General features: G+C 46.8%; 1 protein-coding gene and 1 long non-coding RNA gene across 5 annotated transcripts in view; one reads left to right on the top strand and one right to left on the bottom strand.

The window, feature by feature from the left end:
* The first annotated feature begins 10 nt into the window (after window positions 1–10).
* LOC125965519 (uncharacterized) lies at window positions 11–14819 on the top strand. Of its 4 annotated transcripts, none has more exons than XR_007479497.1 (3): window positions 11–870; window positions 4341–6273; window positions 9283–14819. It is a non-coding gene; the product is annotated as an uncharacterized LOC125965519 (long non-coding RNA). The 4 variants fall into 4 exon arrangements; XR_007479496.1 differs by having other exon boundaries at window positions 14–870; window positions 4826–6273; XR_007479498.1 differs by lacking the exon at window positions 11–870 and having other exon boundaries at window positions 1455–6273; window positions 9283–11190; window positions 12084–14819.
* The window catches only part of LOC101289275 (tubulin beta-2A chain), a 145471-nt gene continuing 140665 nt past the window's right edge, over window positions 10493–15298 (bottom strand). Inside the window, exon 5 of the mRNA XM_049715432.1 lies at window positions 10493–10503. The gene's annotated coding sequence lies outside the window, so the exon portion shown is untranslated. The remainder of the gene's footprint in view (window positions 10504–15298) is intronic.

Raw genomic sequence — 15298 nt, 5'->3', positions numbered from 1 at the left:
CAGGTGCGCCGCCGAGTCCTTTCCGCTCCCAGGGTGGTGACTGCGTACCCGGGGCCGCCTGGGGCGTGGATGGAACGAAGGCCCGGCTCTCCGGAGGCTTTCAGTGGGGCGACCAGGGTGTCGCTGTGTCTTAGTCCAGAAAAGTGCCCCCCCTGGCACGTGGGCTTGAGTCGCACAGCGCAGAGCAGAGCGCGCTCTTCCTGGGTGTGCAGAGGGCCCAGTTATCCGACCCGTGTGAATCGGACTCCAGGAAACCGACAGATTACACAAATGCTATGGAATCCTAGTCTGCCACCTCGGAGCAGTCTTGGAGAACGGAAAGGGCTCGGGTGACTGCAGTGGGGAAAATGCTATCCTCGTCTTCAAAATGATAAGTTCAATTTTGTAAACCACAGGTAGTTTAGTGCCTCTTCTGCCCTTAGCCTAAGCCAGGGGCTCTCAATATCGACACTATGTTTACCTCTGAGCCGGATAAGTCTTTGTTGCAGGAGGGCTGTCCTGGCCCCTCTACCCACTAGCAAACCCTGCCATCCCTCCCCCAGAGTGACTGTTTTAATTTTATTTTTGGAGTAGTAAACATTGACGAAGGTTCGAGATATCTTCTTATCTTCTCCAGTCCTTTTCACCCCAAGTTTATTAGCTGAGCTTTATCCTTCCAGCTTATCTTCTTGCAGAAATAAGCAACATAAATATATTGTGACATGAGAAATAAAATTGAGTCACTATGTCACCGGGTTTTAAATGGAGCTGGAAGGCCATCACGGAGGTGGACTTATGCACGGCCTCGCCAGGTAGAACGACAAACCTTTGAACTGGACGGAACCACAAAAGCTCCAAGGAGTCTGCAAGAACAACCTGCAACTTGTCACAGTAAGACCTTCCCCTCCCTCTAGTGATGGCCTTAGCGATCAGTCAGGGTCAGCCAAGACTAGCTACTGCCACCATCGGCAGCTGAAATTCTTAGTACGGCAACCTGCCTTCCGTGCCTTTAAAAGCCCCTGACTCCTTTTACTACTCCCAGTGTGCCTCGGTTTGGGTTCCTACCCGAATCTGTGTGCCCCAAATTGCAATACTGTGATCTCAGATTATCACTTTTGGTTTGGTTCTTGCCTCCAAGGTTTCTTCAGGTTAGAAAAAAAAAAAGTATATGTATATATATTCCACCCCTTTCTTACCAAAGGGTAGCACTCTGTCTCTCCATCTGTCCACCCGTTATCTGTCGACGGTTCTGCAACTGGCTTTTTTCACTTGACACTCAATTCTGGAGCTCTTTTTTCTTTTTTTTTTTTTTGCAGTACGCGGGCCTCTCACTGTTGTGGCCTCTCCCGTCGCGGAGCACAGGCTCCGGCCGCTCCGCGGCATGTGGGATCCCCCCGGACCGCGGCACGAACCCGTGTCCCCCGCACCGGCAGGCGGACCCCCAACCACTGCGCCACCAGGGAAGCCCCTGGAGCTCTTTTTAATTTGGCGCATAGAGATCATCCTTATTCTTTTTCAAGGCTGCACTGTATTTCATTGTGTGCCGCTGATGGCCATTTGGGTTGTTTCCAGTCTTACGTCATTGCAAATAACGCTGCCATATAAAACCTAGTGCGGGGCTTCTCAAACTGTAATGCACGTGCAAACGGTCTGAGGGTGTTGTTGAAATGCAGCTTCCACTATTTACAATAGCCAGGACATGGAAGCAACCTAAGTGTCCATCGGCAGATGAATGGATAAAGAAGATGTGGCACATTTATACAATGGAATATTAGCCATAAAAAGAAACAAAATTGAGTTATTTGTAGATAATGATTGTAAGAGACTGTCATACAGAGCAAAGTAAGTCAGAAAGAGAAAAACAAATACCGTAGGCTAACACCTATATATGGAATCTAAAAAAAAAATGGTTCTGAAGAACCTAGGGGCAGGACGGGAACAAAGACGCAGACCTACTAGAGAACGGACTTGAGGACACGGGGAGGGGGAAGGGTAAGCTGTGACAAAGCGAGAGAGTGGCATGGACATATATACGCTACCAAACCTAAAATAGATAGCTAGTGGGAAGCAGCCGCATAGCACAGGGAGATCAGCTCGGTGCTTTGTGACCACCTAGAGGGGTGGGATGGGGAGGGTGGGAGGGAGATGCAAGAGGGAGGAAATATGGGGACATATGTATATGTATAACTGATTCACTTTGTTATACAGCAGCAACTAACACAACAGTGTAAAGCAATTATACTCCAATAAAGATGTTAAAAGAAAATGCAGCTTCCAGTTCACTAGATCCTGAGGTGCTGCATTTCTAACACGCTCTCTGGTAGCTGATGCTGCTGGGTCACAGACCACACGTTCAGTAGCAAGAACTTAGTGTGAATATTGTTTTGTATGATTCCTAGATTCTTAGGAATGGGATTGCTAGATCAGAAGTTAAATGCAGATATATTTTTATTAGTTATTGTCAAATTGGAATTGTTAGGAATTGTTTCCTCTCACCAGCTATATCCGAGTGCTTCTTCACAGACTTACTAACAGTGATGCCTGGATATCTTTGGATTTTTACCAATCTGATAGGTCAGAAAAATATTGTCTCAGGTAGTTTAATTAGCATTTCCCTTACTGTGAGTGAGGTTGAACATCATATGCTTTTCATATGTTTAAAAGCCATTGCCTCTTTCTGATTTATTTTTTACCCTGTGACCTGCTCATGACTTCTGTTCGTTTTTAAACATTGTTTGGTCTTTTTCTTCTTGGTTCTTAAGTGCTCTTTATATATTAGCATAATTAGTCTTTGTGATATGTCACACATATTTTCTCCCAGCTTCTCATCTGTCTTCTGACATTGCTTCTGGTGATTTTAGCATATATCTTTTTTATGTAGTCAAATTTAATGATTTTTCCTTTATGGCCTATAGATTTTTGCATCATAATTAAAAGTCTTTCTCCAGATTATAGAGTTCACCAGTGTTTTCTTGCAGTATTTGTATGGTTTTTTCTGTTTTTCTGTTTTTCTTTTTAAGGCTTTTTTTTTTTTTTGGATGTTGCGGGTAGGAGTTTATTAATTAATTTATTTATTTTTGCTGTGTTGGGTCTTCGTTTCCGTGCGAGGGCTTTCTCTAGTTGTGGCAAGCGGGGGCCACTCTTCATCGCGGTGCGCGGGCCTCTCACTGTCACGGCCTCTCCTGTTGCGGAGCACAGGCTCCAGACGCGCAGGCTCAGTAGTTGTGGCTCACGGGCCTAGTTGCTCCGCGGCATGTGGGATCCTCCCAGACCAGGGCTCGAACCCGTGTCCCCTGCATTAGCAGGCAGATTCTCAACGACTGCGCCACCAGGGAAGCCCCTGTTTTTCTGGTTTGTTTTGTTTTTTACATTTAGACTGCTGATCCATTTAGAGTTGATCCTGGTGTTTGGGAAATGTAGATCCAACTTTTCCTCTTTCACATGGCTTTCCGGTTGTTCCAACTCCATTTGTTACAAAGGCTGTATTTTCACCGATGATTTGACAGGCCACCTTTATTACACACCAAATAGCTGTCTGCACGTTTCTGGACCCATATCCTGTTTCTGTATATGCCTGGCTCTGAACGTTATATCCAGCCACATCTGTCACTCTTTCAACTACAGAGCTTTCCTGATGCGAGTCGCTACCTGGTGCGGGGCAGTCTCCTCATCGCTCCTCTCTTTCAGGGTTTTCCTGGCTTTCTCTGCTTCTTTATTTTCCCATATGAACTTGAGAGTCAACTTGTCTAACTCTAAAAAAAAAAAAAAAGTGTTGGTATATTTGTTAGAATCATACTGAATTTACCTGTGGTGAATTAACATTGCTTCCTGATTTAGCTGTCCTCTCTGAAGGGGAGCAGAACATGCCACCCCAAAATGTGCCCCCCTGGCATGTGGATTATTTTGAGCAGAAGGCAACCAAGACCCAGCAGACTCAGAAAACCTTTACCTCTCCCTTAACTGCCTAAAAGAATGTAGATAGGGGGCCTAGCCCAGAAAGAGAGCTGTGACCAGAGATAACTTTTCACCTGAAAGACTTACCTGCACAGCGGGGCAGACATCTGCTCTCCTTATGGTCCAGTGAATGCCCCCACGCCCCGCCCCGTGAAGCCCCGCCCCACCCCATTCCTTAGCTCAGGATGGCATATAAGCCTCAACTGCCTGTCTTTGGGTCTTATATTTTCATGGGACTCCCATATATGAAACTAAATTTGTCTTTCTTCTGTTAATCTATCTTATGTCAATTCAACTATTAGACCAGCCAAAGAACCCAGACAAGTAGAAGGGAAACTCTGACGGTCCCCTGCACAGCCGAGAACAGGCTCTGTCTATTTGCTCAAATATATTTTTTTGTTTTTCAGGACTGTTGAAGGTTTCTTCATAGAAGATTGGCACATTTATTATTTAGTTTATTCCTAGTTATTTTATCTTTCCAGTGATATTATAAGTAAGCACGTTTCTTCCATTATGTTTTACAACTGGCTTCTGTTTGAATAGGAGAACATTGTTTTTATGTGTTAACTTTATAACTTGCTGCCTTACTGAATTTTCTTACTATTTGGATGAGTTTTTTTTTTAATTGATTCTTTTGAGTCCTTGAGTCCTACAGCTATATTATATCACCTGCAAATAGAGATAGTTGTATTTCTTCCTCCAATTTTTATGTCTCTGACTGTTTTCTCCTGTTTGATTGCAGTGGCTAATACCTCTGATAGAGTAAATTACTTAACCTACCTACATTTTAGTATGTTAATACCTAGAAAATAAAAAAATAAGCACAGGAAGCCAGCATGACTCCACAAAAGAACAAGCCATTCCTAACCTCATTTGCTTTTTCTAAAAATAGGTTTGGGCTTCCCTGGTGGAGCAGTGGTTGAGAGTCTGCCTGCCGATGCAGGGGACGCGGGTTCGTGCCCCGCTCCGGGAGGATCCCACGTGCTGCGGAACGGCTGGGCCCGTGAGCCGTGGCCGCTGAGCCTGCGCGTCCGGAGCCTGTGTTCCGCAGTGGGAGAGACCGCAGCGGTGAGAGGCCCACGTACCGCAAAAAGATAAAAAATTAAAAAAATAAAAAATAAATAAAAATAGGTTTACTTGGCAGGGAGACCTAGGCAGGGGTTCTGTAGACCAGTATTCTCTACCACCCTGTCTGGATTCAAATTAGGTTGGAGAACTGTTTCCAAATTATGTAGGCTAAAAATCCTAGGCTCAGTATCCTTCTAGAAAGATTTCTCTTAGCATAAAGTTGTCGAATGCATATTTATCACATTTTCATAACTTAATATCTTAACAGGCTTTTAATGAAAAACAGAATCAAACCCAAAAGTAATCAGATATTTAAAAATAGATGATGTGAGCACACAATTGAAGAACTACTCCGATCACAGGTCGTGTGTGACAAAGGCCTGGGTGTCAATTGTCTCTAACCAAGCATGAAACACCAGCTTGATGTGGTTTCACTGGAAGTGCTTACGGGACTTCCACCACCCCCCCCCCCCATTAGCCACTGATTTACAGAGGGAAGAGGTTGCTGGCATTCTTTAAACAAGACCCCTGGCAAACTGTCTCCAGAGCCTCACGGCTGAAGATCTAAAGGTCATCACTCCACCGTTCCTCAGAGCGCTTCCGTGCTTTTTCTCCGCTCTTCCTGATTCCTGTTGTTCAGTCATTAACTCGCCGATGGAGAGTGTCACACTCTCTCTGGACCACAGGCCACGAGGAGGATGGAAAGGCAAGGAACTCCTGCGTCTCACCCGCATCTTCGTTTCCCTCAAGGCTTTTCCGTGTTTGGACCTTCACTCACAGAATGAGCCATGGTAATTGTCTTGGAAGCTGAGTTTGGGGGGGTCAATGGTGAGGAAAGAGCACCCCAGCCTGTTTGCAGAAGGACGCACACAGTTATTGCTCAGTAGGACTTGGTGATTCACTGGTGTCTAATGTTTACAGAATTCACCTCAGATATAACAATGATGTCAACAAAAATGACTCCAGAGAATGCCGTTTTCTTTCTGATCCCAGCTAATTGGTCCCTGCTGCCAACGCTGACAGAACATCTGGCCTTCACTCAGCAATAAAATGGCATTTTCTTTCCCCAAATGTCCCTGGATGGGGAACTGGTTTGAAGTCCATTTCAAAGGACTTCAGTACTCACTGTAAGATAAAAGGAAACAGAGCCTTTCCGGTGTGGATCAAGCAGTCTGCATTTACAGTCAGTCATGTGGAAACAGAGATGAACGAAATCTTGATCATGGTTTCTAAACACAGCTCATTTTATTTATGAATTTGGGATTGTTACAGGTCAATGTTTTCTTTCATTGTGTTTTAGTTTTGAAAATAATCCTTCTTTCAAATGTTGGAAATAATTTGTTGGACAAAACACTCAAAAAGCATGTTGTGACCCGTATCCAGGTCATTTAACACAAGTCAGTTTTGACATTAGAGCACACGCAGCAACTCACGCACGACCCGACCACAGAGCAGCCAGTAAACATCTCCCTGAGCCAGTGCATTTGTCCTGCTGACATTTCAGCTCCAAACAAAAGGAGGAGAGGGTGGTCCTCTCCTAACTCTGGGCCTCTCACTGTGACTCTTGTGTCATTAATGCGTTCCACGTGCATTTTTCAGTATTGCATGGATTTACTGACTTGCAAAACGCAAAGAGCGTTTCTGCTTTACGTGCGTGGTAGGGATGGATTTGGATTGACTTAGCCACGTCTTTTAGAAATCAGACCACAGTGAATGAGCCAAGAAAGGTCGTCTCTAAATAGTCAACTGGGGCCTTAGATAAGCAACAAAAACTTACCCTAATGGGTTAAACCATCCACGATTAGGTCAATTGCTTACTAACCCAAGCTAATTACATGGATATTTACCACGCATCTATAATGCAAAACTCTGAGACTGGTCCAGGGCTAGCTAGAACCTCTGCTCTCCAAACGGGGGCATAAAATAAGTTCCAGGCAACTATCTACATCTATCCGGTTTCCGTAGAGACAGTGAACACTGCAATGTTTCCTACAAACAACAGAAGTCCTCCAAATGACATAGAGCATGTTCTGTCAGCAACCTATGATACTTAGCTCTTCATATCTTTTTTTTTTGGCTGCGTTGGGTCTTCGTTGCTGCGTGCTGGCTTTCTCTAGTTGCAGCAAGCGGGGGCTACTCTTTGTTGAGGTGCGTGGGCTTCTCACTGCAGTGGCTTCTCGTTGCAGAGCGCAGGCTCTAGGCGCGTGGGCTTCAGTAGTTGTGGCATATGGGCTCAGTAGTTGTGGCATGTGGGCTTAGTTGCTCCGCAGCATGTGGGATCTTCCTGGACCAGGGCTCGAACCCGTGTCCCCTGCATTGGCAGGCGGATTCTTAACCACTGTGCCACCAGGGAAGTCCCCAGTGACTTCCTTTTTTTTTCAAACCGGAAACCACCTTTCACATTCAGATGCTTGGGCTCATAGCACCTTCATACCCTTGAAGCCCCACGAGGTAGCAGAGCTGGAAAACCCCAAACTCCATGTGTTAGACATTTATTGTACTGAGTACTGTATCAGGTCATAATGGAGTTGAGGAATAAAGCACGGTCCTTTCCCTTCTCGCCGTTCAGATGGATGGGAAAAAGAGATTGTGTCTCAGTGTAGTGGGCGGCGGCTCTGATGGGCACGCACACAGCGTGGTGGGAACAGAAGGACGGAGCCAGCGATGATGCCGTGGGGCTTGGGACAGATTCACGGGGGTGTCAGGGGAGCTGGGTCTTGGGGGAGGGGTGACTGTCCAGGTGGAGAGAGGAAGAGGAGCCGCCCAGGCAGGGTCACTCCCGGGAGTGTGTGAAAGGGCTCCCGGGAGGTGCTTTCAGGGTGGGGTACAGGATGTGGGCCGGGGAGTGGCCAAGGTGAGGCCAAGTAGGATTGAAAGGGTCGGGCTGGGCTGGGCTGGACTGGAAAAAGCCCCGAGGCCGTCCTGAGGAACTGGGGTCTTATCTGTCAAGCAATGAGGAACCGTTGTAGGATTCTAACTGAAGGAGTAACATGACTCATTCTTTTATTCACTCATTCGTTTCCTTCCCTCCCTCCCTTTTCACCTGACTCTAGCACTGCCCTTGGGATGGGCTGGACGCAGAGCAAGGAGTAGCAGGGCCACTTAGGAGTGGCCCTCAGGGACATGAGCACAGGCAGGTGGGCCTCAACCCACCGGCGGTAATGCTGGTGAGGCCGGGGCTGATGAGGGGGCAGAAATCGCAGGATCTGATGACCAGGTGGCCTGCGGGGAGGGACCAGGGAAAGAGTGGAGTTCCAATTACCCAACTCGGATAATTGGATTCAAGGTGATGTAATTACCTGAGAGAATGCGAGGGGAGGAGAGGGGAAGGTCAGATGAAGAATTGGTTTGAGTCAGAAGGGGCTCATGGTGAAGATGTCCAGGAGATGGTAGGAACAGACTCAGGTACGGGATGAAGGTGCTGGAAGCCGTGCGTGGGTTGTGCTGGCCCACAGCCAGGAAGATGGAGGGGGGGGACAGGAAGACGCTGGGCTGTGGGAAGCAGGGCCGGTAGGTATAGCATCAGCTGCTGGTCCTGGAGGAAGCAGAGAATGAGGACGGGAAGAGGCCGCCTCTCGCTGCAGGTCAACAGTCCCCTCAGTGACAGTGGGACAAACACCAGGGTGCGTGGGATCCGGGCACGGAGAGGTGTGGAGGTAGCTCTTTGGGAGAGGGAGAGAGTGCTGGCCAGAGCTGCAGGTAAGCTGGAAGGAAGGTGTGTGTTTTAAGGACGGAACAGAGCTGAGCACGTCATTTGCTTTCCAAAGAGCGACAATCAGAAACAACCATAAGGTACTAGGAACTTAGGAAATTGATTTAAAGGAAACTCGAAACTGAAAAATGATTGTTCTGTCCAGAGGACAATAGTGAAGCAAAGCAACGCTGCTTATTTCTAGCTTGATAAGTATTTGTGTTATTTAGGTCTTTCATCTAATGGCTCAGCTGAAAGTTGCACTTTCCAGCCTGACACGTTAACCCAGCACCTCAAGGACAGGTGCCCAGAGGTGAGGCTCTGCAAGGCTTAGAGGGGGCTCATCTATGCTGTGAATGACCTGAAACCTGGAAGATGTTCTTCAGAATCTGGGTTTCAGTCATTTTACTTTATTCAATTATTTTGCAATTATACGGTCACTTAAAATCTGAGTTAAATTAAGAGAATCTTGTTACTTGTGCTTTTTTAATATTCCTGATCATAAATTTTTAAGACATAGTTAAGTACCTGAATAGAGGTTTCTCTCGCTCACGCTCTCACTTTTTCTCTCTCTCTTTTTTCTCATCTAGAGAAGCTGACCTTCTCATCTGGTCGGGAATCACCTGGGCGATCCATTTCACAATGCAGCGCAGAGCGAGATGAACCAGAACCTGCTCTCTGGGATAGGGTCTGCGAGGGTGCAGCTGACCCTGGCAGCCTTGCCCTGAGGCCCCAGGTCACCGCTGAAGGGAGCTGGATGAATCTGCATGAGGAACTCAAGAACTGCCTCCTCAGATGCCAAATTAGCAGACCTAGTGGCTTGACCAGAGCAGTCCTGATGGGGCCCTGTGGCGACGAAGCTGCTCAAACTAAACAAGCAAACAAAAAAGAAACTGTGGCGAGCAGGGCTCAGCTGTCACGAGGCCACTTTCAGCCAGTCTGTGCTGCCTGGGGAGCACCAAGACCCCCCAGCTGCTGTCCCCATGGCACGGGGGCTGGAATGGGACCTGCTTTACAGAGCAGTGGCCTTGGAGATCCAGGAGGGTGCCTTCTCGGCCAGGCTTAGTGCTCGGGGAGTGGGATGCCCTTGAAGACTCACTGGGTTTCCCACAAAGGGCAGGGGGTTTGATTGTAAAACGCAGGCTTGGGTACGTTGACCTGAAGCAAATAGATGGCCAGGTTTTCTCCAGCAAAGATGCGTTTATTCAGGATCAGCAGAGAATTGCAATTCGGGGGCTCAACCACGGCAGCCACGTGCAAGTGCCCACGCGGCAGAGGAAGGAGACACTTATAGGCGGGACAAGGGAGGAGGCGGGCTTAGTAAACAGAGCCGCAGCCTTTCATTGGCTGAGTCCTGGAGGGAAAGAATGGGAGTCTTTCTTCTGTTGAGCTGATCTGTCAGTGCAGGGGTAAGAGCGCCCCCTGCTGGTCTCCCGACTCTGTTTAACAGGTTTCCGTTCATTAATGTTTTACAGCAGTCACAGGACAAAAGCCAAAAGGGACATGAGATATGCATTTTCATTATTCCTGCGTGGGGAGGGTGGTCAGAACATTGTCCTTTTTAAACAAAGCAAGTGGTTCCAGCATATTCTAGACTCCCATCCAGCCTGAGGTAGAGAACCTCAGCCCCTCATCAGGAAGAAGGGCAAGGGTCGAGGGAGAGGCTCCATCATCCGCCCCTCTGTCATTCTGCCGCCTTCCCCTCCCCGACCCCAACTGCCACCAGCACACAGGCTTCCTCTCTCTTCCCAGGGCCATCCCACCTCCAAGGCAACGTGAGACCTGCACGAGGACCCTGGGGCGCTCTCCTCCTGTGGGCTGTCTGAGCAACACCACGGCCAAGTCCTGGGGTCATCTACGGCGTTACTCTTGGCGAACTTGATGTTTGCGCATCGCCTTTAATAACTTTATTACCTGAACCACCCAGCGTTCATGAAATGGCAACGGTGACGCACTAGCTGGTGCTGTGACTGTTTATTCATTCCACAAACTTTTATTGAGCACCTACTCTATAGACCAGGAGTTACACTAGGGTCTGGTGACGTCGTGGTAGGGGACACGGTCCCTGGCCTCAGGATACCAGATAGATATTGTGAGATAATAGAAAAAATGTTCACTGGAGTCTGCCACCGGTTCCTGGCACAGGGCTCCGGAGCCCTTGTAATTTCCTAAGTGATGAGAACACGAGGAGCATCTCTTGTTCTAATATTTGGTCTTTGACCCCCGTTCCTGACACTGAGCTCCTGAAACCCTGGTAATATCCTGGGTGATAGGGGTGTCTTTTGTTCTAATGAGGTGACTCTGGGCGGGCTCCTGGTTGAGGGCTGCTCACTGGAAAGACCCACCGTGATTAGAAGCTTGGAATCTTCAGCCTCACCACCCCACATTCTCTTGAGAAGGGAGAAGATCTGAAAAATGGAATTAATAATGGATCATGCCCACGTGAGGAAGCCTCCGTACGTAAAATCCCACTAGTGTGGGGTTCAGAGAGCTTCCAGGTGGGTGAGCACAGCCACACGGAGGGGGGTGACGCACCCCAACTCCAGGGGGACAGAGGCTCCTGCGCTCAGGACCCTCCCAGACCTCGCCCTGTGCATCTCTTCATCTGTCCTTTACTATATCCTTTAATAAACTGGTAAACGTTCGTGTTTCCCTGAATTCTTTGAGGCACTGCAACAAATTAACCCACCCTGAGGAGGGGGTCGTGGGAAACTCTGATTTGTAGCCAAATCCTACAGAAGGTGTGGGTAACTTGGGGACTTGTGACCGTCATCTGTGGGACAGGGAGCAGCCTTGGGGGGCTGAGCCCTTAACCTGTGGGATCTGACGCTGTCTCCAGGTACACAGTGTTAGAATTGACTTAAATTGCAGGACACCCAGCTGGTGTCATGGGAATTGCTTGGTGTGGTGTGGGAAAACCTCCCACACATTTGGTGACCAGAAGCGTCAGAAGTGAGGTGCTTTGTACGAGGAATAAAGAAGAGAAACATGGGAGGGAAGAACCGGGTTATTCTCTATTCGGGAAAAGACCGAACTGAGGTTTTTCCTTATACGGATATGCAAATAAATGACAGTTGACGTGGTATGTGCTGTAATGACACTAAGCCTGAGGGGCAGGAAAAGGAGAAGTAGCTAGAAGTCTGGCTGGGGAGTTAAGAAGGGGTCCCAGAATCCATGACACTCAGCTGAGATCTGAAGAATGAGGATGAGCCCAGGTGACATCCAGGAGGAGAGAATTCCAAACTAGGGATGGGGAAACTCACCAAAGTGCTCATGGTTGAGGAGACAGATAACCTACTATTGCTGGACCACTAAACATGAGGCAGTTCAGGCTGGACACCTATGAAGGGCCTCATCTGTCAGGCCAATAAAGTCGTGTTTTATCTTACAGACTGCGGAGAGTCCCTGAAGAATTCCGAGCTGCGGGGTCACGGAAGCAGAGTTATGCATCGGGAAAACGGCTCTGCAGCAACGCAGACAGATGGGATGCAGAGGTCGGGAGTATCTGGGCCGCCATGCTTCAGGTGAAAGGTGGCAGGTGGTGAGCAGGGCTGTGGCCCGGGGTGGAGGGCATGGAAGGGAGAGCTGGTTAAGAAGAACTCAGGCAGGTCCTGGGGGTTGTTGGGGAGGGGGGAGGGGGACCTAGCATGACTTCCAGATTGCTCACTTGGACCAGCAGATGGTTGGCCATGATATTGCTCTGAAATTGTTCTACTTTTTCCTGGAACAAATGAGGTTAGCAGAGCGTGACTATAATCTACTGTCCCTAAGGTCTGGGAAAAACACAGGCAATATACATTTGCACTGAGGTAGAGCACGTAACATCAGCAGAATCGTCTCCACTTAAAGCCTCTTTATTTAAAAAGCCTAACATGAATTAAAAATGCACACAGGTGCCTTTGGGATGATTGCTCAATATCACAGCTTATAATTGGTAGGACTTTGCTCTGAACACTTCCCTACTTCAGGTTTAACCAGAAGTAGGTACGGACGTGAGAATGAATAAACCAGTTTCCCTGGAACATAGTTCCCACGAGGGCAGGAGAAGCAGTTCCTTTAGAGCTTAGGTGAGAAACAGTCAAAGGGAAGACTGAGTGCAAGGCTAAAATTTTTTAAATTAATTCTACAAGCAATAGGAAGACAGTCAAGCTTCTGAGTATTGTGTGACAGAGAAAAGAAATGATTTAGAAAACATAATTACCCATGACATTTGGAATGGCCAGAATATGGGAAAGTCTATTGCAGGGAAATAAATTAAGAAACTGTTACAACATATCATTACGAGGTGGTGTGGGCCTGAATTAAATTATACATAATCCTTAATTCCCCAGATTCCCCTCGATGACCCCACAAACCAAGTATCTCAGTTTAATGTTAACTTTTCAAAAAAAAGAAAAAAGAAAACCTCTCAACAAAGAAAAGGCCAGGACCAGGTAGCCCACTGGTGAATTCTAACACTGAGGCTTCTCAAATTCTTCTAAAAAATTAAAGAGGAGGGAGGACTTCTGAACTCATACCCTGATATCAAAGCAAGACAAAGACATCACAAGAAAATAAAACTGCAGGATAATATTCCTTATGAATATTGATGCAAAAATCCTCAACAAAATACTAGCAAATTGCATCCAACAAGATATTAACAGGATTATACATCATGACCAAGTGGGATTTAGTCCAAGAATGCAAGGGTGGTTCAACGTAAGAAAATCTATCACTGTCATACATCACATTAATAGTATAAAGAGGAAAAAAACACATGATCATCTTGTGAAAATGAAAAAAAGAAACCTCGTTTAAAACATTTATAGTCAGTTGATTTTGATAAGGGTGCCAAGTCCATTCAATGCGGTAAAGAATATTCTCTTCCATGGAAGATGCTGGGACAACTGGATTCCCACTCACAAGGATGAAGTTCTACCCTTACTTCACACCACATACAAAAATAACTCAGAATTGATCAACAACCTAAATACAAGGCTAGAACTATACAATTGTTAGAAGAAAACATAGGAGTAAATGTTCATGACCTTGGGTTTGGCAATGGGCTCTTAGATATGACACCAAAAGCTCAAAGCAAAAACAACAAAAATAAATAAAATAAATAAATTGGATTTCATCAAAATTAAACATTTTTACATGTCAAAGGACATTAGCAAGAAAGTAAAAGACATTGGAAAGCAGGCTTGAATTAAGGGCCAACCAAGATGCATGCAGACACAGGTGTGCTGTATACGTACTTTGAATCGCGTTAATGTGCTTCGAAGGCTACTCCGGCACCCTTACAGGGGGGCAGAGTTCGTTCTATGGTCGTTGCTGTTGTTTGCTGCTGCCTGCAAAGCTGAACAGAGGATACAAAGAGGTGCTCATCTCAGCACGCCTTCAATTCTCAGCTCCTTGCGAAATAGACTCCATTTTTATACAGTTTGTGGTTTTGATTTACGGGTTTTTTTTTAATCTTATGAAAAATGAATAACCTCCTACTTCCCTACACCCGCTTTTAGCCCTATCATTGGGGATACTTCTCTTTAACTCATTATCATAGTTAAAGGTGGGCTCTGGAGCCAGACTGCTTTGCATCTTAACTAGACTCTTTGGACCTCAGTTTTCTCATCTGTAAAATGGAAATAACAGTAGGAACTGCATTATGGTGCTGTTGGGATTAAGTCAGATAATCCACGTAAAGAACCTTCCATACTGATAGAACACAGTAAGTGCTCTGTAAGTGCTAATGGGCATTACCCCATACTATTCTTATTTCTAATAATTACCCAGAAATATTAAGTGCCCTTTTAGCTTGTCCTCAAGTAGCGGGGAGCAGTCAGTTCACATTCCTTCACCCAAGGTTCATTACTGAGTCATAGATAAAGTAGGAAGAAAAGTCATAGAACAGAATTTTGGCTTAATTATATTTGCAATTCCAGTGGTACAATCTTGAAAGTACCCTTTACTTCTAATTTTTAAGCAAACTTTCACCCATCATACATCACTGTGTACCATGAGAGCCTAATACCTCTAATCATACGGTTGCCAAAATGCTCTGACTGGCTTGGGGTGAAGAGAGGGAGCTCAAGCTTTGCTTGGGTCCAAGTATTACATGCAAAAGTAATTTTGAAAAGCATGTTAAAGTTGCCAGGGGGCTTCCCTGGTGGCGCAGTGGTTGAGAGTCCGCCTGCCGATGCAGGGGACACAGGTTCGTGCCCCGGTCCAGGAGGATCCCACATGCCGCGGAGCGGCTGGGCCCGTGAGCCATGGCCGCTGAGGCTGTGCGTCCGGAGCCTGTGCTCCGCAACGGGAAAGGCCACAACAGTGAGAGGCCCGCGTACTGCAAAAAAAAAAAAAAAAAAAAAAAGTTGCCAGTATTTGGTTGTCAACTAAATCTTAGTTAAAATGTGAGAAACTTTTGTTCTCATTTTTTTTAAATTTATTTATTTATTTCTGGCTGTGTTGGGTCTTCGTTGCTGCGCGTGGGCTTTCTCTAGTTGCGGTGAGCGGGGGCTACTCTTCTTTGCGGTGCGCGGGCGTCTCATTGCGGTGGCTTCTCTTGTTGCGGAGCACGGGCTCTAGGCACGCGGGCTTCAGTAGTTGTGGCGCACGGGCTCAGTAGTT

This window comes from Orcinus orca, chromosome 10 (assembly GCF_937001465.1).
Source record: "Orcinus orca chromosome 10, mOrcOrc1.1, whole genome shotgun sequence".
In the NCBI taxonomy this organism is placed as follows: Eukaryota; Metazoa; Chordata; class Mammalia; order Artiodactyla; family Delphinidae; genus Orcinus; species Orcinus orca.
Note: the sequence above shows the minus strand (reverse complement) of the source record. Positions and strands in the feature narration are given on the sequence as shown.